The sequence below is a fragment of the Tiliqua scincoides genome, chromosome 4 (genome assembly GCF_035046505.1).
Source record: "Tiliqua scincoides isolate rTilSci1 chromosome 4, rTilSci1.hap2, whole genome shotgun sequence".
Lineage (NCBI taxonomy): Eukaryota > Metazoa > Chordata > Lepidosauria > Squamata > Scincidae > Tiliqua > Tiliqua scincoides.
This window is the reverse complement of record NC_089824.1, coordinates 13,918,736-13,943,609: the sequence shown is the minus strand read 5'-3', so window position 1 is coordinate 13,943,609 and position 24,874 is coordinate 13,918,736. Positions and strand designations below refer to the sequence as shown.

At 43.9% G+C, this 24,874-nt stretch overlaps 1 protein-coding gene and 1 pseudogene across 3 annotated transcripts in view; both read right to left on the bottom strand.

The window, feature by feature from the left end:
* The window catches only part of MTSS1 (MTSS I-BAR domain containing 1), a 150,075-nt gene that overhangs the window by 52,966 nt on the left and 72,235 nt on the right, over positions 1 to 24,874 (bottom strand). The gene's annotated exons all lie outside the window — the stretch shown is intronic.
* LOC136650754 (5S ribosomal RNA) lies at positions 12,962 to 13,078 on the bottom strand (annotated as a pseudogene).

Here is a 24,874-nt window from a genome sequence, read left to right as displayed (position 1 = left end):
CAAAAGACTGCAGGTTGAATGCAATTTCTCTGGCCCCCATTATAAATGGGCTCTCCCAGCGTGATAACTGGGCTCTCTCATACCTTGAAAATATGAACAAGATTTTGTTATTTGCAGCTAATAAGTTCCTATGCAAGAATGATGTGCTTATTTCTGGCCATCATCTGCTTAATGATGTCACTTTCTGCTTAATGATGTCACTTCTGGCCCTCAGCAAGAACCACGAATGCTAACTTTGGCCCTCTATATGAAAAGAGTTTGGCAGCCCTAAGCTGTAGGGATCAATGGCGTGGCTTGCCTCAGTGTGAGGTAGTCTCACATGCTCATGTGAGACAGCAAGTTCCTTTTAAGCCTCTGGCCTCTGATAAGTGCCCAACTATGCTGGCCACTAGTATTGGTTATGTAACTCAGTGCAAAGTAGTGACTGACCAACCAAAGCCGTACCGAGACATCCAGAGGTGTGTGTAAAATAGAGACCTTTCATAAACACTGAAATCTTATTCTTTCTATGACACACAGCCCTGCCTGTTTCAGTCAGCATGCCAACTCTATCTGAACCTTCATACAGTGCCACTTCTCCAAACACTCCAGTTTCCATGCTCCATGGGATGCCTTCAAAGACAAAACTAGCGAGAGACGAAAACAAACAATGAAACCCTAGCAATTTTCATAATGATGACCTTTGAAATACTTTAACTTGTGACCTATTATTTGCAGCAGAAGACAGAGCAGCAGGTGATCGTCCTTGCTGTGAGTCACCATGGCTCCGGAGCGCAATAATTCAATTAGATGCTTTTAACAACCTTCCATTTTCTTTACTGCGACCACACTCCTGCTGGCTGTGGTCTCATTTGGCCTCACAACGCTTAGCAAGGTCAGGTAGGGGTGGAACAGGATGATAATTTTCAGCCAACGGGAGGAACTGGAGCTGCAGGACACAGTGGCTAGTTCCATCAGTACTCAAGTCTGATAGTGTTTATGGTACAGTTCTGAAACAGGATTGCTTCCCCCACAACCTAGCCCATCAGGCCCCAAAACAATGCAACACAAAACCTAGCCTCAAATCTTATTTTGAAGGGTATCTAGAATTGCTATAAGGGCTGGATTAAGAACTGTAGATTCTTTGGCCCTTATCTGCACACAGGGCAGCAAAGTTTCATCCTGCCATTTCAATTAGAAGTGTGATTCATTTCCTGTCCAGGAACTGCTGCTGCAGGCTTGTCAAACAGCTGCTTCCCAACCAATAGATGGTTTCTAACCATTCAATCCGGAAAGAATACGCACATTCCTATAGACACTTCCTCCTCTAGATCTATTTCTCCTGGCAGCCTGAAGGCCAGCAGGAAACAACTCAGGATACAGCCAACACTCCACCCAATCAAGATACCAGACTAACACAAGCTCTCCGTATTCAAGTACGATATTGATGTAGTCAAGTTTCAAAATTGCAAGTTTGGAAAAAATAATGCTACTTTATTCGTTTTGACCAGGCCTGCAACGACCACATCTGGCAGTGGTATGGCACAGCTCCAATCGCCGACAAGTTGAGAGAAGCCTGGCTTCAATGGTACGGACATGTGCTGTGCACCAATGGCGATACGCTGGCACAGAAGGGCCTTCAGTTGGAGGTCAACGGCAAATGATGGAAGGGCGAACCGAAGAAGCGCTGGCTTGACATGCTGCACAGTGACATGAAAATCATCTGCCTACACCCAGACCAAGCCTATGGCCAGGAGAAATGGCAACTCCGATCCACAGGACAAACGCTAAAGCAGAAGAATGCTGCTGAAAACCACTAGTTTCCATCCTTCCTCCGATATCTTTCAATGAAGGAGTTCATCGGTCCATCAAGCCCAGTCCTGCCTACACTACATGAACGACAACACAATCTGCACATGACACATGATTTACTATTGAGCAGTGTCTTTTACAAATACCATACTTTTATCATTTCTAGAAGAGAAAACGTTTGTATTGATCATATGTGAACCTCTGGGAAACCCAATGAGAAGGTGGGGAGAGAGGGCAGACCCATCAGCTGGCTGGGCAGTGGCCAGCTTGACACTGCCAATCAGATGGGTGGTTTCCTGTGCAGACCTGCCAAATAGTGGGCTGCCCAACAGAGTGGCCCTACGCACAGGTGGGGTGCGGGAACAGTGACCAGCACCCCTGCAGCATCTTCCTTTCACCCCTGTAGGTTTACTCCTTCCCCCCACAGCGTTCCTTGATTTTTTGAGGCCTCCTTCCATCTCTCCCACCCAGAGCCTCAGCAGAAGCAGTCCTGCTGAAAGGGCAGTACTGGCGAAACCAATTTATCACATCCATAGAACTGATCCTTGGGTTTCTGCACAAGTCGCTGTTCTGAGATATGCAGGGTCAAACTATGAATCAAAACTAAGGTGTAGGATGACCCAGATTTTAGACTGCAGATTGTAGGAAGGAACTTTGGTTAAAACCTGGGAGAACTGCAGCCAGCCAAAGTAGACAGTAGTACCATGACAGCTGGATTCCCCAATTAGGCAGCTTCAATTAGTGGTCTATATGCTATTTGCAGAGTTAAATCACACCTTAAAAACAGCATGTAGTTTGACCCTAACTGGTGATGCAGGTGGCTGGGAGAGTCCAATTATTACGCAAGCCCGCTCATTCAGCAGTGCCACCTTCTGCCAACCACCTTTGCAGATCACCTCTCAGCTGCGGTGAAGTGACATCTCAGCACAAATTGTGCTGCTGAAGGGGTGGCCCACATAATAATTGGGCTCTCCTGGTGTGACAATTTGGCTTTCCCATATCTTCAAAGTATGATCAAGATTTGCACATTTTCTCTTCTGTTGCTTGCAGCTAAGGTGCTCCTAGGTGAGAGCAAAGAGCTTGTTTCTGGCCATCATCTGCTTAATGTTAACATTTCCAGCCCTCAGTAAGCATCATGAATGTGATTCGCCCTGCTGTGGGAAACAGGTTTGACACCCCAGTCAACAGTCTAACCCCGGAAAAGTGTTTCTGTTCTACACTGAAATCAGTCAACGACTATATAAATTACATTGTATTCTCATTAGCAATACAGCTGGAGACTCAGGGATGATGCAAGCAGGGGCATAAGGATACAAAAAGAACCCCATTTCTGTTTGCAATGAAAGCACCTGTTAATGTCATTTGTACTGCTAGGAAAGCAAAGTCAGTTACACTGACAATCATTCCCAGCCAACCTCTTGGGACTTGCTGAAACTATTCATTCTCTTCCTCTCCATTCATAGAACTTGAACTGACAGGAAGTCAAGAGGATGACGTGACCGTGATAGAGAAACCACAGCAACATTTAGGAAGTATCTATCAGATATGCAAAAAGCCAAAGAATAGCTTTTCAGCAGAGGATGCCTTTTCTTCTTGCCTGCTGGGGAGTGGAAAAAGACGCTCACAGTTTGAACACAGCACTCCACTCAACTTTGTCTTGTGTAAGGGCTCAATAGAACATGTCTTGTAACTTGCAGAAGGCACCACTTTCAGCACTGGGCTACAACCAGACTTTAAGACAGTCACAACAGGTTTGGTCCCCCCATTCCTCGACAGTGTGGCTGTGTATAATACAACTAAATTGGGGAGGGGATATAGCTCAATGATAGAGCACATATTTAGCAATCCTTTGCACCAAAGGATCTGTGTTAGCAAGGTTGGAACAATTTCTGCCTACACCTATGGAGAGCTGTGGAGGCTACTGTAATATCCAGGTTGTCTGGGCAGACTTGAATTCTGATGACTTATCAATTAATTTCAAGAATTTCTTTCTCCCAATGGTGGGTGCCAAAAAGTTAGTTACCCCATGAAACAAGTCTGTCATTTCTTGCTCTGCCTTCCAGCACCCGCTCGCTACATGCCCCAATTCACATGCCCACAACCCAACCAGGAGTCCTGGAAAAGTCCTCCCTTGTAAGTATGTCATCTATAAGCAAGTGATACTCAAAGCTATCTAAGGACATGACTAGCAAACTCTTCCCCATTTATGCACTGAGAAAAACAGAGCTGCTTCAAGGAGGGAATATAAACAGCCTCAATTGCATCTGGTTAGATTTGCCATTAAGAAAAATTACTTTGTTGTGTAAACCAAGAAGCTCCTTTAACTGCCCATTAGAATTCACTGGTGGGCATGTAAATAATAAATACTACAAGGAAAAAAGGTCCCAGCAGAGCACTTACATTTGCCTGAGCGCTGGTGGATTTCCCCAAGCAGTTTTAGAAGGAGTGATACACCGGTCCTTGAGGGAAATTAAGCTTCAGAGCAGGTTACATGCGAAGATTAAAACTGGAGGTGTTCATTTTGAAAGCAAAGGTGTTGGGCAAGCTTTAAAAATGATTAACTGGTGGAAGGATTCAATGAAGGATTAAAAAACAAACTTTGAGATTTGAGCTCTCTGAAGATTGCTTTGCTATGTACATGGAACAGTTTCATCTTACCAATGCCAATTTGGGGGGGGGGGGAGCCAATATTAAGACAGACTGTTGTACACAGTGTAAAATGACTTACAGTTTCAAATTTCCCTCTTCCTTCAGAAGCCTCAAAAAGAGCTCCTGATGCAGGTTTTGCAGTGTGCATATTTAAGGTATTTTATCTTGGTATCTGAATCCATTAGTATTTAGATATGATCAACAAAACCTAGACAGCGGTTATTTTTTAACCTGTGAAACAGCTGACAATTCTACTTTCCTCTTCCAAATGTCATTCCAATGATGAAAATAGCCCCAAGCAGTGGCTGCCCCTCCTGACTGAGGAGCCCGGAGACAGGCAAAGGACTCCTGGGTCAGAATAATCTAATACTGCTGCACTCTTTGCATCTTGCAGTTCTTCAGGTAGGTTCCAACTCACAATAATCATCCTGCTGATTTAAAACTGGTGGTGTATTTTAAAAGAAAACCAGACCTTTCTGGAGGAGCTACAAACATGGAATGTTCTTCTCTGAGAAACCCCACGGTCCCCACTCTTCATTCTTTTTGGTGCATGGTCAAAACTGAGCTCTCTCATTTGTTATTATGAGGGTCTGATAAGGGTGTTATCCCCTGGGGGCTGGGGATAAGAGTAGGCCTTCAGTTTGGCTGTACTTGTCTTAAGAGGCGACTAAACAGCCACCGGGTAGGTGGGACTTGTTAACCTGGGAAGGCAGCTCATCTGATCCCAAACCTCCACTGCCTTGTGGTTACATCCAGTTATGGAAAAGGCTTAAGGAGTCAACCTCGAGGCAAAATCCGGAGCCGGAGTCCCTGAGGCAGTTCACGGCTGAACACAGATGTTCTGGCAACTCCTGCGACGCCGCTGGAACCAACCGTATTGGCTTCTGCCTTTCCATTAGACCATTTCAGCGACGTGGAGAGGGGGGATTTGCTGCATGGGAAACAGTCTATCCTCCATATCTACTTTACCTAGGCTTCGCGCACTGGAGAGGACACTCTGTTCCAGAACCACCATTCAGAGCGCGATACCATAGTCTTCCAAGACTGAAGGATGCCAACAAAAGGGTGTTATATATATTCATCAGCTATTGCTCTCTCACTATCTGTGCTTGTTTCCTGCTATTTATTTTTGTTTCCTGCTATTGTTATTTTTTTATGAACTAGACTACTTTTCAACAGTTTCCACTGTTAGTTGTGTTCCATTTATTGATACTTAAAATAATTGAGAGCCACCATAGAAAGAAAAGGAGGGCTATAAATGGTTTTAAAGGAAAATAAGCAAGCTTTTGGGGAGCAAGATCCTGTTTAATAATAATAATTTAAAAATTACCCACCATCCGTGGAACTGCTCTTTGGGTTTCTGCAGAAATCACTGTTCTGGGCATGCCTCATAATTAGAAGACCAATAACTCAAGTGGAAACCTGAGAGGCAGTCTTTTCCTTAGGATAAGTAATTCTGCTGCATCATGGATTATTCCATCACCACCTAAAGATCCAGCTACACAGCAGAATTATTTACTACCCCTGTAGGTGCTAGGCCAAAGTAGCAAAGCATACAGAAAACTTAGAAGTCAGTGGGTACTTTGGATTCACTAGATCTGATTTCTTGTGGAACATTAGTGGTTCTCTCCCAGCCTGGGAAATAGGAAGAGAGAGTAAAGTGGCAAAGTACATGCTTTATGTGCAAAGGGTTCCAGTTTCAGTTTCCTGCATCTCCAGTTAGCTAGGGTCAAACTACATGTTATTTCTAAGGTGTGGTTTGAGCCTGCAAGGTTCTATTTTCTAGTATAAAGAGCATGCACGAGGGAGAGGGTATTCACCATGAATCATGGTGGGGGACAGGGGGTTTTAACTCTTTGCCCCCACAATATTTTTATCTGGTTCACCACCAAGATATGCATTCAACGACTGGAAAAAGCTTCCCATGATGTCAAAAGGCATTTCCTCCCTCCCCACCCTGGTTAAATATTTACATGGGGGATCCTGATCTGGATCAAGACCATTGAGGGATAAAGTGTTAACCCCCTACTCTCCACTATGGGTCTCTCTCTCTCAAACTGAGATATGCCTGCATTAGAACAAATGTGTAGTATGACCCAGATTTTAGTTTGCAGATCATAGGAAAGACCTTTGTTTAAAACCTGGGAGAATGGCAGCAAGACAGAATAGTCAGTAATACCATGATAGATGGATTCCAAATAAGGCAGCTTCAATTAGTGGTCTATGCAAATAACTATGATATTTCTGCCACAGCACAGAGACATCCTTAAATTATCATTACTATGAGTTTATTACAGGTTTTAGCCTTCTCACACCTGATTATACTATATCCCCTTTCTTTAGCATCATATACTAGCTAATACAGTAATATGCACACTTGCAAACATAAAAAGGGATGTTCGAGCAAAGAGAGAGCACAACTATCACAAAGGATTCCCCTCAGTCACTTTATTAATAAACATTCTGTAAAAATCTTTTGCTTCTGGCTACATCTGCTTGCGAAGGCAACAAGGCCAGATAAGTACTGCAGTTACAATTCCCCATCCTTGGATTTATTTTCTTTCCCTGGTTGCTCTGTAGATTTTTTTTTTTTAAACAGTGAACTTGTTTGAATGAACTTGCAATTAGTTTTGTTTTTTCCTTGAGGGGTGGAAAGGAGACATTTTTTCATGCACTGCAAAATACCACGTGTGCTTTTCTATCTCATGCTCATCAGCCAAATACATGGAAGCATTCTGAATGTATGGAACCAAATACTGAGGGCTACTCTGCAGATGCACGATCTCATCTGATCTCGGAAGCTAAGCAGGGTCAGGCCTGGTAAGTACTTGGATGGGAGGCCGCCTGGGAATACCGGGTGCTGTAGGCTTATACCATAGTAGTCTTTCGAGACTGAAGGTTGCCAACCATTTTAACCATTTATTGAGGGCTAACTCAACTCAGATTCTTTTGGTCATGTTTTGGCTCAGACCAATGAGTCCTCACTTGATCATCCACAAAATGCCTCCTGGTAATTGGCAAAAAATGTATAAGTGCCAGTCCTCTATGACTTTCCAGACCACAAGTTACTACACAGGTATGAGTGAGTAGATGCATTAAATCTGGAGACTTAATTGCAAGGTTGATAGTGTCCGGTAGACATGCCATTGAGCAGCCACCAGCTGAATTCAAATGTACGGTACTTGTAAAATCACTACGCTCACTTGCAGTGACTGAAAATACCCTGGGATAACGGAAATGGAATTATGCTCAAAAAGGTCTACAGCTCAGCACATTAATGCCCAAACTGCTTCCACTGCTGAGTTAAGTATGACAGGATGGACTGAATTGGACCATGGAGGCCTGCTCAATCATTAAACTCACAAAGTAGCTTTAAGCAAGCCACTGACACATCAGCCCAGCCTATCTCACAAGGTTGTTAGGATAAAACAGAACTGTCTCATGTGTGCCATCCTTGACTCTTGGGAGAAAGGTGAAAAAACCTCAAAATATTTCCACTGAAATGCTTATGCAATGATCTTAAATTCCTGAGATAAAAGTATTATCTGCTTATAGTACAAGATCTTTTTTTAATTCCATTTCCCCCCCTTTAGGCATCATCAGATAAAAGTCACACTATCTCTTGTATATTCTCAGCTTGGTATTGACAGGAACCAGATTTCTCTTGCTTCTAATTAAAAATAGCTTCTTACAGATAAGACTGCCCATCAATGAAGCAATCTCTGCATCACTGACATGATTAGTGTGCATCCAGGCCTAACGGACTACAGGGCTGTGCCTTTATCGCTGTAGTGCTCCAACTGCTCTAGACCACAGGCTGACAACTGGCTCCCAAGTTCTTATAAGGAGTCATTTGTACAAATGATGCCTCTGTATAAGCATGTCCCAACTTCACTGCTACCCTCTGCAATTCCAAGGTGATCACTCAGAGGCTCCCAGCTGATGTGGACCCACAGAGTGCCATACAGGTGTTGAGTGTCTCCAAAATGACATATTATAAGAATTATAAATCCAAAAAGTCTAAAATATTCTCAGAAGTTTTCAAAGTACCAAGTAAAACAAACAGAGCTGGTACTTTTTCTGGCAGATCTACAGATCTCTATAGAAGAAGCCCTTCAAGTACACCAGTGTGACAATTTGGGTCTAACGAGCACCAATCCTGTGCAACTATAACTCATTAAATGTCACTTATACAGAGAGACAGCTATAAAAAGGGAAAAGACAACTCTACACAAACTCTATGGTCAGCAAATATTACTACTTCAAGTTCTGCCTCAATAAACATCAACAGGGTTTCCAGCCTACAACTCGTCCTGAAGGCATCTCTCACAACATGATCATTCCAACAGCTGAGACAAATTAGGTTCAGTCTGCCTGAGCGCCAGCCAGCCGTGTTCATTTAGCTACCAATTACTGGACCATCATCATCCCCCAGTTTGGAGAGATGTACCCATCCACCAACCATAATAAATTGCTCTTCGTGTATCAACCTATTTAGGTAATTTCTCCATTACCACACCAAGAAGATGAGGAGTGGCTGGAGGATGGGAGGACTCAAACAGACTGATTCCATTAACACCTCTTCAGGTCTTTTGAAAACTCTTCCTCCTTTCACAAGCTTATAAACAAAAATCCTGTTTACCTATACTTTGAATTATCCATTCTGTTAAGAGACCCATCACTGTGCAATACTACCAACAGCCTTTGGATATAAAATCAATTAAGTCCCAGTTTTGACTCAGAGTAACTATTACAGGCTTCCCAAATAACCAGGCTGCTATTAGCACGAGCTGCCTTCAAAACTAATCATCATCAAGTGACTTTGAAAGATGAATTCCACTATAAAACATGCGCAATTTGTGGGCAGGAATGCACTGCATGACTTTCCAGGCCCTGCTGTTCTGGGATCATCTGCTGTTTCAGACTTGTGGCTGCCCAGAACAGGGGCTCTCTTTTCTCCCCCACCCTGGCACACTCTGCCACCTCCACAAGAGCCTCCAAAATCCACCTCCTTAAACCAATTGTAAGACACATACTGGCATTTTAGCACTTCTAATTGACCTAAAGTTAACATTCCTCTGGTCAGCAAGTTTTCAAAGCTTGACCTCATTTACACTGCTTTCTTCAGGAGAACCAAGTTGCACAAAATTTTTTTGTTGATATCATGTTTTCTTAGCCTTTCAACTCAGCTTCTTAGAACAGAAAGATCATACAAGGGAGGAAGCACTAAAACTGGAGCGGGTCAGTTGTCCCTATTTATAAAAGGAATGCACAAGGTTGTCCACGCTCGTGACAAACAAGAACCCTTCCTCCCTAACTGGGAAGTCCCTCTGTGTATGCAACATACTGTTGACTTGCCTCAGTTAGCTAATACGGCCTGCCACTATGACCTCTGAAACTGTACATCAACAAGAAGAGCTTTAACCCGGATGTTTACTCCAGCATGTAATTAATATGTGGAACTCCTTGCCACAGGAAGTTGTGACAGCACCTGGCTAGACACCTTTAAAAGGGGATTGGAGAGATTTACAAAGAAAAAGTTCATCACAGGATACAAGTCATGATGAGATATATGCAACCTCCAGGGTTTAGTGCTGGCCTTTCTCTGAATACCAGGTGCAAAGGAGTGGCAACAAGAGACAGGTATTTTGTCATCTGTATGCCCCCAGAGGCATCTGGTGGGCCACTGTGAGACACAGGAAGTTGGACAGGCCCCTGGTCTGATCCAGCAGAGCTCTTCTTATGTCCACCAACAGTGCAAGAGTGGCTGACAGCTAGACCAGTGAACCAGAATAAAAATGGCATCACCTTGCTGGGTTTTGCCAATACCTGTCTGTCCACTTGATAATATCAATAGGAGGCTGGGCTGGGAGGGCTGAACAAAGGTTGTGTTTTATTCTAGGTTTTGGGAAGTTACCTGAACATTTTGCCACAGCCCCTTTGGACCCTGGAGGAGAACAAAAGAACTGTAGTTAAATACCTAAGCCCTCTAGCTTAAGACAAGTCTTACGTCTTTCTGGGACTTTCTGTGTCAGGGCATGTGTCAGTTACAGTCATCCCAGAACTTACCCGATGGAGGAAGGTCAGGTGCATGGGAGGGGTGCCTTCCTTCCTCCCTCATCCCCCATATGGTGGACTGCAGTGGCCCCATCTGATCACTACAGCTCCAATGACACATGTAACATCACATGCAGTTTGGCTCAGTCTGCTAAAATTAGCCAAGTTTGTCAAAACTTATCACCTGCTTCTTTCATTAAGATAAAACCTTGAGTGCAGAGCATAACAAATACCTAATGTCTATTATCTCTTTTCTGAAAGCTGATCATCATATGGAACCTGGTCTGCCTTAATCTAGGACCACTCTGAAATGGGCGCTCACCTATGGCTAGTAAAAACCAGCACAGATTAAACACTGTTGGGGTATGGTAGGAGCAGTTTCCCCAAAAGTGTCCTAAATGAAACAGTCACTTCACTAGTTTCCCTATGAATCTGTCCACCCAACTTCATTCAACATCTGGGGCCTTACTTCATATACTCTCTTTTTTTAATTTTATTTTGTTGGGATTTGTTTTTATATGTGTACTACTCAATGTTCTCTTGTATTACTGTTTTGGATATGCTATAAGGTAGTGTTTCTCAACCAGTGGTGGTGGTGTCAATCACACCTCACATTTGAGGTGGTGCCTGGTGGCCGGCACCCCCGGGAACCTCTGACATCTGCCACCTGGCAGCGAGACCAGGAACACAACACAACCAACAGCGGTAGGAGGCTCCAAGGCATGTTTTCTGTGCTTGAAAAAGCCCTCCTGTCTACTCTGAGCCTCTTACTGGTGTTTGCCGTGTCACTTCTGGCATCCCACCCCAAAGCAATTGGCAGTGATATCATCGCCAGCTACTTCTGGTGGTATTTTGAATAGGCGCACCATGTGAAGTGATATGGTGAAGAACAAACACTGAGAAACACTGTTGTAAGGCATCATGAGGGTCTCTTTGGATGCTGAAAAGCAGGGTGTAAATCCTTGGATAAATACAATAAATGTTTTAAAACAGGGGTGCTCACACTTTTTTGGCTCGAGAGCTACTTTGAAACCCAGCAAGGCCCGGAGATCTACCAGGGGGGAAGGAAGCATCTGACAGACACCCCCTTTAATGTATGGAGCCCCTGCTGGAGTCTAGTCAGTTTCCTCAGTTTTGTTGCTGCATGCCTGAAGAGCAGCTAAAGTGTCAGTTTCAGTGTCAGTTTAGCTAAATATGTCAGTTTCGTCTAGTCGCTAGACGAAACTGACATATTAACAGTTTGGAGAAACAGGGCTCCGCGATCTACTCATTTTGCCTTGCGATCTACCGGTAGATCGCGATCCACCTATTGAGCACCCCTGTTTTAAAACAAATCACTCTATGTAAACAAGCACAGATGTTTTAGCAATTTGCAAAACAGTTTATTCTTCTTCCTCCTTTCTCCCCACCTACACGCCACAAATGAGTAACAGGCAGAATGTGTGGGCAATGAGCCAGTTAACTTTTGTGGATTTATTTTCAAAATTAGTCTTATCTGCTTTCGACACCACTGCTGTGATGGTTCAACTGTGGTTAAAATGGGGAAGGGGTACAGAGGGTGTACAATCCTATGAGACACTCCTGTCTGCTTAACCATAATAAAGGAAACTGGGAGTTCTACAGCTGCTTCAGGTCAGAATTACAAAGCCAATACAGTAAGAGTATATTGGCTTTGCAAAAGCTTCCTCTGTCCACATTTGTTTTCAAGCTTAAAATAAAACTTCTGTTGGTTCCAAATTCTGTAGTTTTTGAAAAGGTTATTGTTCTTCCAAGCCAAAGGTCTTGCAAAAGGTTAACCTCTGCTTCTGCTGGATGCACATCAGATGCAACTAAATAGAAAGAGAAGAGCTATAGGGAATGGATGATCACACGAAAGCCTGAACTGAACAGAGAATGCCATGTCTCAAACAAATGTGAACAAACACAGACACAGCACCATAAATTACTGACTTAAAATCAACAAAGGCCCCGCCTTAAAATGTGGTTTTGCAAATGCACTCTTCTACCATCAGCTTGGCTACAGACATGGCACTTCCTCTATTTAGCACAAACAGGAAGAGACACAACTACACTATCATGCATTGCAGGCTGGAGTCTGTCATTCAAGGGCTTTGGAATAGCTGAGAAGCAATTATTCTGTGAAGCTGGCTTCTTAATGAATAGCATCTTATGGATAGCACAGGACACACTGACTTATTCAGCTGCATATAATCCTATAATCACTCAGAACACAAATCAACTCAGGGTGACATCACATGGCCAACTAACCGTTATCTGTAGTTTGCATCCTGTCTCCAGAAAGGGCCAGAATCAGTAGGAAGACAATGACTATCTTTGAAGATACAATAGTATTAAAGAGTTTGGAGAAATGTTGGATCAGCAGACCAAATTTTCTTCCACAAGCAGGATCCTTCATACATTATCTTCTGGTTGGCAACCTTCAGTCTCGAAAGACTATGGTATAAGCCTACAGCACCTGGTATTCCCAGGCGGTCTCCCATCCAAGTACTAACCAGGCCTGACCCTGCTTAGCTTCCGAGATCAGACAAGATCGGGCATGTGCAGGGTAACAGTTCTACTCAGCCATTAACGCTCACTCTCCAACACTAACAAATGACCATCTTCCATGGGTAGATTGGAGAAGTGTACAGTGCACCCCCATAACCGTGGCTTCACTTATTCGCGGATCAGAGATCCGTGCACACCCCCATGCACCCCCTCCAGAGGCAAGGGGAGCTCCACTCCCATCGCCTCTGGAGGGTCTTCAGAACAGGCTCAGAATGACTAAGAGAGAGAGAAAAATCATTTCCAGTTTTTATGCCTTTAAAAAGGCATTCGGAGGGGCCAGGGAAGCCCTCTGGGACTTCCCCATCCCTCCTAATGCCTTTTAAAGGCATAAAAACGTCACTTTCAGTTTTAACAAAAAAGTGTTTTTCCCCCCTTGGAATTGTCATTTTGAGGCCTGCAGTGGCTGCAGGCAGATGCACGCGGCCTCTGTGTGGCTCAGAAGACCCAACAGAGGATGGAATGAGGCATCCTCTCATATCTGCAAATTCAGGAATACATATGGGGTTCCGGAACAGAACCCCCACAGATATGGGGGCACTCCTGTTTTTCTCTCTCTCTCTCCCGTTCATGATCAGAAGTGCAAAGACTTAATTTTGCAAATGCAATAGGGCTTCCAAGGTTTTGGCCACAATCCCAGGAACTCCCAAAACTCCACATGCTCAGTAGAACTTTCGCATTTCGATAAGTTTGATCAAAGCAACTAACTCCAGAACTGTGCGATGAAGGCACATGATTGCTGCTCTTTGTGAATGAATTTGCTCTGCTTATTTTACAGGTATGCACTGCATACAGAGGTTCTCGTAAACGACAGACCACAAATATGACAGTGGTCCATCACCCCCACCTGTTGTCGCTACCTTTACCATTCTGTATCTTATATGGTATCAATGTGTAATTTTAAAAAATGATAAAATAAAAACAACTGGAAATTGTGATAATGATACCCCTTGATCCTAAAATGTCTTACAATGACTCAGCCACCATAATTTGTCTGGTACTCCCCAGATCTAGTTAAAAACATGCAGCAATTGAACCAGAGAGCTCATGAATGCAGATACAGGCACTCCATCATTGTACTGTAGCCCCTCCCAAGAAAGCTACTGAGCGGAGTTACAAAATAAATCCAGAATTCAAGTAAATTCTACACCCAGAGGCAGCTTCCCCCCATCTTACTGTGCATTATAGTTTTTTGCATGCATCTTAATAGATTTTATTTGAAGGAAGTCTTCCTGAGGCACATGCTTAAAAATAAGACACATCCTTAGCAGTAGATGCATCTCAAAAGCTCTTTTGGGCACCTTCTTAAAGGCACACCTCCGAGTGGAAAATCCAAATCTTCCCCCCCTAATCTCTGTATTTGTAATGAGGCTGCATAATCCCTATGAGGCAGCAGAATGAAAGTAGGTCACATATCTAATTATCACTGCTGGTGCATGAAGTCAAAACATCCATGAAATTCTTTCATAGGATTTTTTTTAAACCTCTAGCTTTTGAGAATGTTTCAGTCAGCTGGACAGTGTCAAGCACTTTAAGAGACACACTACAAGCAATACTACTGCAGAAATATCTGACATCACAGTGAAAGAAAAATAAATTCAAGTCAAACCTGAATGCCCTGAGATTCTATTCTGGTGGAGGGTTTTGAAACTTGAGGTTCTCTACACAGCAATCAACAATTAATCCAAAATGTATGCAACGCACTCATTTTTTTTTAACACAGCACAGTTTATCCCTATTGCTACTGCCACCTTTCTCCAACCCACTAGCAATGCAAACCCCAATGACCTGCTTCCCACTCAATCGAGTGAGAAGATTCTTCCCGGCTGTAAAGTGCTCCTTGCACACCATTGTCAAGGCCCAGAAGATAGCGCAGCAGAGGAGAATGGAAAGGATAAGGGTTTTTTAAATTGTGTGTGTGGTTGTTTCTTTTTGTTCATTTTGCTTTGTTTTTTTGCAGCAGAGAGATGGCAGACCTAAGAAAGCATCAGGTGGTTTTGCAGGCTGCATCGCCCCTGAGGGAGGTGTAAGTAAATACATATAAGTCAAAATTTCTCAAATTATGGGTCAGGACCTGTTTCCTCGGTCGCAAGCCTATTTCACATGGGTTGCAGAGCACCTAGCTCAGCTGCCATTGAAAATGCAGAGCTGAAAATACTGGATACAGAGCTGCAGGGTAGGGTGGGCTCCCATGGTGGAGAGGCATGGTGTTTTGCCCTGAATAGATGGGAAGATGGGATGTTGGTTGGAAAAGGAGGAAGTCTGCTTAGTTGAGGAAGGAACCAAGTCTGTGTTCTGCTTTGACTTCTGAGCTGGAATATTTGAAAAACAGCACAAGTAAGCTGTGTAATGGAACCTTTGGCCAATTGTGGCCTAGGTTTGAAGACTAAATTGATGTCACTTCTGGCCATGACATCACTTCCTATGGGTCCTATGGACAGATGGTCCTTCTAAAAAGTGGGTTCTGGTGCTAAAAAGTTTGAGAACCACTGGTACAATAGATTTCAGGGGGAAGGCCAACTTGTGACTTGCCCAAGGTCACAAGTTGCAGTGGGGAACTTCCTGGGCTCCTGCACTTTGCCACTATGCCTGTGCTGCTCAAACTTTCAAGCGCCACACATCTAGAAAGTGGTCTCCGTCCAGACCGCATCTGCACAGCCGCCATGCAATGTCCTCGCTGTTTGGAGGACAGGGACACTATGTCCTCATTGTCATCTGCCCGGCATCTCAGAATGCCGTGCAACAGGATGTCTTGGCAGACGCAACTGCCCAGAGCATCCCTGTCCTTCAAACAGGGAGGACATCACAAGGCAACTGCACAGAACCTAAAGGTTTGCTCACTGGGTGGACAGATTCGCACGGACACCGGATCTGGCCCCCAGGTCGTGGTTTGCCCTCCCATGCACTATGCTATACTAACACTCACTTCTCGTTCACATAGTAGCAAGGTGCATAACTAGATCTGAAAAATATCTGAGAGCCACAGAGATTCCGGTTCCTTGACAAAAATTAAGAACAAGATATGAATAATCAGTCTACATGAAATGTAGCTTTTGACATCTATCTTTGTAGTTTTCATACTAAAGTAAGCACCATAAATGTACAGGGTACTTAAGGAGTCCCAGGGGCTTTTTTCTTAAACTTGCAACCTTTGACAGTAAAGGCAGCAACAGAGAAAAGGGTAAGGAACATGAATAGTATGGAATGAAAACATGCACAGCTATACTGACAGAATTGGTTATAGTTGGGGATGAGGATTACACTCCTAGTGCAAGTTCATTTCTCTAGTTTCAGCACTACATCTCAATGGGGTGGGAGTAGGGAAGGAGAAAAGCAAACAAAAAAGGACATGGGTACATCTAACTTGCTTCTAGTTAACACATATCAAGTGAGTTAGAGAAGCACATCAGCACACACTGTTCCTTCACCTAACCAAATAAACAAAAATCTAATCAAATTTTTTAAAAATTGTACACATCCAAGAACAAGAGTGCCATTTCTAAGAAAGCAGCTGGACCGAGCTCACAAAGATGACCAATTGGATTTCATACATCCAGAGAAATGAAAGAACATGGGCACATTTAATTTTGCGCTCTTTCTGCTTTTTTCCAAAACAGGAGGGCATCCAGAGTAACACTTCTGTTGACTGAAGTGCATTCTGTGAATGGAAGGAGCATTCCACATGCACAAAGGATCCCCTGGAACAAACAGAAGACCCCTTCTGTTCTCAGAGGGAGCTTCTGCTCATGATGCGCATTTCCATAAATGGAAGCATTACCCTGGATGCCATCCAAAGGACCTATACTATCCTCCAGCCTAACCCTTAAAAGAATTAAATCTCTCATTTATTTAATACATCCACGTGCTAAGAGCAGCCATTTTCAACCACTGTGCCATGGCACACTGGTGTGCTGCAAGTGGTCTTCAGGTGTGCTGCGGGAGTTTGGGGAAGGGTCATTTATAAGTAGGGCCATTGGGGGATGTGAACCCCTTGATGGCAGTACAGTGTGCCTTGTCGATTGTCAAAAGACTGATGGTGTGCCTTGATAATTTTAGTACCTTGTCAGTGTGCTGTGAGATGAAAAAGGTTGAAAATCAGAGGATTGACTATAGCAAAATCATCATCAAAAATTATTGTGCCTTTTTAGTTAAAAAAAACTTTTTAAAAAGTCACAGAAGATCCTGTTCACAGAATTCCCATGCCTTGCCTTGTTTGGCCCTTAGCCTCCTCAGGACAAGGTGGAAAATGTTTAGGACTTTCCTAGGATAACTAAAGTTAAACATGACGGACAAGAGCCATCCTTGTTTTCAGTAATGAGATCACAGGAAAATAGAGAGTGGACAGTTGCCCAAGAAGGAAGCATGTTAGGGATCTGAACACCACAGCACCCCAATCGATCGATCAATAATACAGATTAGCACACAATCAAATGTAAACTAAGCCAATGTAACATAAGAACAGCCCCACTGGATCAGGCCATAGGCCCATCTAGTTCAGCTTCCTGTATCTCACAGCGGCCCACCAAATGCCCCAGGGAGCACACCAGATAACAAGAGACCTCATCCTGGTGCCCTCCCTTGCATCTGGCATTCTGACATAGCACATTTCTAAAATCAGGAGGTTGCACATACACATCATGGCTTGTAACCCATAACGCATTTTTCCTTCAGAAACTTGTCCAATCCCCTTTTAAAGGCGTCCAGGCCAGACACCATCACCACATCCTGTAGCAAGGAGTTCCACAGACCAACCACACGCTGAGTAAAGAAATATTTTCTCTTGTCTGTTCTAACTCTCCCAACACTCAATTTTAGTGGATGTCCCCTGGTTTTGGTGTTATGTGAGAGTGTAAAGAGCATCTCTCTATCCACTCTGTCCTTCCCGTGCATAATTTTGTATGTCTCAATCATGTCCCCCCTCAGGCGCCTCTTTTCTAGGCTGAAGAGGCCCAAATGCCGTAGCCTTTCCTCATAAGGAAGGTGCTCCAGCCCAGTAATCATCTTAGTTGCTCTCTTTTGCACCTTTTCCATTTCCACTGTCTTTTTTGAGATGCAGCGACCAGAACTGGACACAATACTCCAGGTGTGGCCTTACCATAGATTTGTACAATGGCAGTATAATATTAGCCGTTTTGTTCTCAATACTTTTCCTAATGATCCCAAGCATAGAATTGGCCTTCTTCACTGCCGCCCCACATTGGGTCGACACTTTCATCAACCTGTCCACCACCACCCCAAGATCTCTCTCCTGATCTGTCACAGACAGCTCAGAACCCATTAGCCTATATGTGAAGTTTTGATTTTCTGCCTCAATGTGCATGACTTTACACTTACTGACATTGAAGCGCATCTGCCATTTTGCTGCCCATTCTGCCAGTCTGGAGAGATCCTTCTGGAGCTCCTCACAATCACTTCAGGTCTTCACCACTCGGAAAAGTTTGGTGTTGTCTGCAAACTTTGCCACCTCACTACTCAACCCAGTCTCAATCCATATTTGGGGAAACACTACTAAATAATGTGACACGCCCAAGAGCTCCAATACTTGCAGGGTACACTGATACCATATGAACAGTGCGGCAGAAGTTAACATTAGTCAGGCTTGCCTATATTATCAAGAATGGGATACAAAGGATTCAGTCCCCAAATAGGCTGTCAAACTGGTGTGGAATGCAGTTGCTTGTTCAATGACATCATCTTGCCCTCGTGCCAAATTCAGTTATGTGTAGCTTTCAACTTTCTGCCAAACACTGAATTTGCCATTAAAAGATGCATTTGGAGGAAAAATCTGAAAGCCACCACAGAAAAGCGATCCATCTTTTACGAAGATATGCCAAAGTGACAATGTACCTCCTTTACTATACATCAGTAGAATGTCTAAATGCTGCATTGCAAGAAATGAGATCCAACTGAAGCATCCTTCGAACCTTACAGGAGCCCTTTCGGTGGTTCCATCCCAGTGATCCTTCAACACCTGAAGACCCACAACTACATATGTGGGGATAATCATGGGGTCACTACACAAAACTGACACTCCCAATTCTAGCTGGATGGTGGCTCTACAGCAGACACCCATAATGGGCTGAACCATACAGCTCTGGGCCTCTGAACATTACACCACCATTGTAGGATGCACTCACAGAAAAAGCAGTTTACGTCCCGTGGCACTAATGAAACATTAAAAGAGCCACTAGGTTACATTTATGGAACATATATTCTATTGAGCTCAATGCTGTTTCAATGCTGAGTAAACATGCATAGAGACTCACTGCTAGTTGAGGCAGCTTCATAGGTTGCGTTCAAACAACAAGTTTAACCCATTTTCAACCCTTGAAAACTGTTGTGGTCCCCAATGAAAACCAATACAGTACTTCTGTGAAGCTAAGCATCTATGATGAAGAATTCTTAAGTGCCCTTGCAGACCCCAGCTTCACCCCAAAAGATGCCACACAGTCAAATTAGTTTCTGACTGTTTGTAAACATATTTAAATACTGAACGCAGTCTAAAGGCCACTGAAAATTTTAAAAAGCAAGACAGTATCTGTTTTAAACAGCCAGCTGGATTAAGTGACCTTGAAAGTCCTCCAAAACTATGATTCCAATACTTTTGATTGAATCCACAGCTATACTGAAAGTAAGTTTTTGAAATACACAGTGGAATTCTTATCAGAAGGGTTTAAAAACGAAATGATATTATGCTAACAGTCTTAAACCTGGTTGAGCCCAGTGCTCTTTAGAAGAATAGGAAGGTCAGAAGACGCGTCAACCTTTCCGACCAGGCTGCCCCCCCCCCCCCGCATTTGTCTTCTCTACAAAAACTATAGCATCTTGCTGGATGAGTTCTTACCCGAGAAAACTTCAAGGACAGTAAACAGCAGCATGAAAAGCAAGGGCAGGTATTAATGTTGACAGATACTTTGGTAACGATAAACTTGCTTTATAAGCTAGTTGCCTTTTGTGGAACGCATCACGCAAGCCAGACTGCTGCACTGAGATGGATGTTCTTTGAGTTCTTCCTTTAGAATTTCCTCTTCCTACAAATCAGACAAAAACCAGCTGGAAAAAATATTCAACAATGACGAATGCACCCAAGGAAAAAGAATCTTTCACATCCTGAAAGCCAGGATCCCACTGATATGCACCCTACCATTAATTGTTTTTGAAATGCATACCCTCAGGGATCCTTTTCCATCTCCATTTTCTTAGGTGCTTTGATGGAATCCTACCAGGCACTGAAGACGAAATTTCAGAACAAGAGGGCTGAAAACCATTTGAAACAACCACATTATAGGACCTGAAAACACTGAACAGATATATAGAGACTTACTGCCTGGTCAGCAAGAGTGAATAAAAATCATCTTCAGGAAATCAGTCACGTAACCAACCTTGGTGGGTTCAGAAACTGAGTCGTTTCCTGGATCAAACAGACCTGGTTACATCTAGACTGGACTACTGTAACATGCTCTACATATGGCTACCTTAGAAGACTGCCCAGAAACTTCCAAGTAGCACCAAATGCTATTAGGCTTCATATAGGAGCAAGGAGACAGGACCACCTTGTATTGTATTGGCAACCTTCAGTCTTGAGAGACTATGGTATCGCGCTCTGAAAGGTGGTTCTGAAACAGCGTCTAGTGTGGCTGAACAGGCCAATCCGGGAGTGACAATCCCTTCCACACTGGGAGCAAGTGCAGTCTGTCCCTGGTCTGTCTCCCTGGCTATGGCCTTCCTTCTTTGCCTCTTTGCCTCAGACTGTTGGCAAAGTGTCTCTTCAAACTGGGAAAGGCCATGCTGCACAGCCTGCTTCCAAGCGGGCCGCTCAGAGGCCAGGGTTTCCCACTTGTTGAGGTCCACTCCAAAGGCCTTCAGATCCCTCTTGCAGATGTCCTTGTATCGCAGCTGTGGTCTACCTGTAGGGCGCTTTCCTTGCACGAGTTCTCCATAGAGGAGATCCTTTGGAATCCGGCCATCATCCATTCTCACAACATGACCGAGCCAACTCAGGCGTCTCTGTTTCAGCAGTGCATACATGCTAGGGATTCCAGCACGTTCCAGGACTGTGTTGTTAGGAACTCTGTCCTGCCAGGTGATGCCGAGAATGCGCCGGAGGCAGCGCATGTGGAAAGTGCTCAGTTTCCTCTCCTGTTGTGAGTGGGGAGTCCATGACTCGCTGCAGTACAGAAGTGTACTCAGGACGCAAGCTCTGTAGACCTGGATCTTGGTATGTTCTGTCAGCTTCTTGTTGGATCAGACTCTCTTTGTGAGTCTGGAAAACATGGTAGCTGCTTTACCGATGCGTTTGTTTAGCTCAGTATCGAGAGAAAGAGTGTCGGAGATCTTTGAGCCAAGGTACACAAAGTCATGGACAACCTCCAGTTCATGCGCAGAGATTGTAATGCAGGGAGGTGAGTCCACATCCTGAACCATGACCTGTGATTTCTTTAGGCTGATCGTCAGTCCAAAATCTTGGCAGGCCTTGCTAAAACAATCCATGAGCTGCTGGAGATCTTTGGCAGAGTGGGTAGTGACAGCTGCATCGTCGGCAAAGAGGAAGTCACGCAGACATTTCAGCTGGACTTTGGATTTTGCTCTCAGTCTGGAGAGATTGAAGAGCTTTCCGTCTGATCTGGTCCGGAGATAGATGCCTTCTGTTGCAGTTCCAAAGGCCTGCTTCAGCAGGACAGCGAAGAAAATCCCAAACAAGGTTGGTGCAAGAACACAGCCCTGCTTCACTCAGCTTCGGATGTCAAAGGGGTCTGATGTGGAGCCATCGAAGACAACAGTGCCCTTCATGTCCTTGTGGAACGATCTGATGATACTGAGGAGCCTGGGTGGACATCCGATCTTGGGGAGAAGATGGCCGTCCCTGCTGACCAGGCCGAAAGCCTTCGTGAGATCTATGAAGGCTATAAAGAGTGGCTGTCGTTGTTCCCTGCATTTCTCCTGCAGTTGTCTAAGGGAGAATACCATATCAGTGGTGGACCTGCTGGCTCGGAATCCGCACTGTGATTCTGGATAAACGCTCTCTGCAAGTACCTGGAGCCTCTTTAGTGCAACTCGGGCAAACAACTTTCCTACAACTCTAAGGAGAGAGATGCCACGGTAGTTGTTGCAGTCACCCGTCGCCTTTGTTCTTGTACAGCATGATGATGTTTGCATCCCTCATGTCTTGAGGTACTTCACCTTCTCTCCAGCAGAGACAAAGGATTTCTTGCAGCTCAGTAACGATGATCTCTTTGCAGCACTTTAGGACTTCAGCAGGGATGCTGTCTTTTCCAGGTGCCTTGCCAAAGGCAAGGGAGTCCAGGGCCACGTGAAGTTCTTCTAGGGTTGGTTCACTGTCAAGCTCTTCCAGCACAGGCAGACACTCAATGTTGTTCAGTGCTTCTTTGGTGACTACATTTTCTCTGGAATAGTGCTGCACCCAGCGTTCCATCTGCTGCGCCCGATCCTGGATGACCTCGCCTGTGGCAGACTTCAGAGGGGCAATTTTCTTCTGTGTTGGACCTAGGGCCTGCTTGATACCATCATACATCCCCTTGTTGCCTGTGTCAGCTGCCTGTGTTGTTGTCTGTGTCAGCTGCTATCTGTATCTGGGAGCAGAGCTGAAGCCAGTAGTCGTTAGCACATCTCCTGGCAATCTGCTGGACTTTGCTGCAAGCAGCTTGGAGGACCTGCAGGTTGCGCTCACTGGGACAGGACCACCTTATGCCCCTGCTAACCTACCTTCGCTGGCTAACTGTACTTTTCCTATCACAATTCAAAGTACTCGTGACCACCTATAAAGCCCTAATGGTTTAAGACACAGATAACTAAAATATTGCCGCCTCCCATACAAGCCTGTGAAGTAATCACAGGTAGCCTGTTGTGGATGCTGTTGCATTTTGATGTTTGGTTGGCTTTTCTGTTGTGGCTCCACCATTTAAGGACTAATTTTGGAAGCCTCTCCCACCTCCACTCAAAGATCTGTCACCTCCTTGCTAGCCTTCCTCAGGTATCTCAAAACCTTATTATTGTTAAAAATAAAGTTTATTGTTAAAAATAAATTGATAAAAATAAAGTTTATTATTTCACATTACCTTTAATTAGAGTGTCACTACTTTATCACGCTGATTGCTCTTATTGTTAAAATTTTCTTATTACCCTGAGTTCGTGCAAGAATGGAAAGGCAGAGCATAAGTCTTCTAAATAAATAAAACAAAACAAGCTCCTGTAAACTAGGAAAAAAAGGACGGATAGGGTGAAACAGATTGTCAACACAGGTGTGTGAGATAGGGATGGTAGCAATTTATTTTTGTCATAGCTTCGGAGATATTGCTCAGGATCTTTCATTAACAAGACCAATTTTCAAAAGCACTCCAAACATTGGTTGCTCTTCAAAATAGGTTCCATTTATGAACATCATTCTAGTCTCTTTTTTGCAGTCAGTACAACCAAGGACTAATTTTAATTAATTTGTTTCTTTATTGAAAGCATTCATATCCTGCTCTTCAGTTGACAAAACTCCCAGAGTGGCTTATATAAATATCAAACAATGAGAAATCACAACAGAAAAAGCGTGTGCATGGGTAGGAAGGGGTCTCATCAGCTTCTCCTCTCCACAGGGCATGGCTGCTTTGAAACAGGCAGAGCTCATGCTTGAAAAAGCACCACCTCCACCTGGTAATGAGCTTCTGCAGAACAGGTATCAGACATCAGCAAGAACACACCATTGCACTGATTTATGGACTGGTTATCTAAATCCCTATTAATGGAGGAAAAAAGGAAGAAAGCTCCCCATCTATTTCAGTGGACTCTAAAACCAACCCCTAATGAATGCTGGTCCAGGGTGACAAAGGAAGCTTGTGGCTTAGCCAAAAATGGAACCCAGGACTCCTACCCCCACCCCAAATCCGAGGCTTTCACACCAGAAGAACCGCTCATTTACTGCAGAACAAAAACTAGATTAGAGGAGGCTTTTCAAAAAGAAGATGTGCTGCGAATAGAAATTGAGGAAGTACTGGCTGTGTCAGCAAATTTCATAGACAGTTCCTTTTTTAATGAGGTAAACAGAGGTCACTTCCAATGCACGGCACCTATGGATTGTGAGGTGAACAGGACAAAAGAGCCGGGAGGCAAGCCAAAAACATGGAACTTCAGAACCATGCCTTATAAATGAAGCCAACTTTTCAAAGTGAGAGAAATAACCTCACTTTCCCCCCTCCAAGCTAAGTCTGCAAAAAGAGGGTCTTCTTTCATGAAAGATGTCGTGTAACAGGGATGGCTTTGTCACAATAAAAACATGCCCTGTTATTTGAAAAGAAGCCTCTACCCCCCAAAAGTAGCATATAGGGCTTTTTTCCACAAAGAAAGCTACATCAGCAATTCATGATCCTGTCGTCTCTCGATTTTTAAAAAATGCTGTATTTTTCAATAACAGGACAAATTTTAAAGCTACACAAAGGTACAATGCAAATATTTACATATCTGAATATGTTGCTTTGAAAAAAATATCTGGCAGGAACAAAGTAGAACACGTTGCACACAACACCAATCTCAATGGGATCCAGAGCTATTTTTAAAAGCAATTTTCAAGATGCCAAATAACAGTGTCTTCATTTGGAAAGGAGCACATTTCTCGGACACATTATTAAGATTTTATATAGGACACACATTTTTCTTTTCACACTCAACACCAGTGGTTCTCACACATTTAGCACCGGGATCCACTTTTTAGAATAAGAATCTTTCAGGACCCACCAGAAGTGATGTCATGACTAGAAGTGACCTTCATCAAGCAGGAAAAATTTTAACAGTCCTAGACTGCAATCCACAC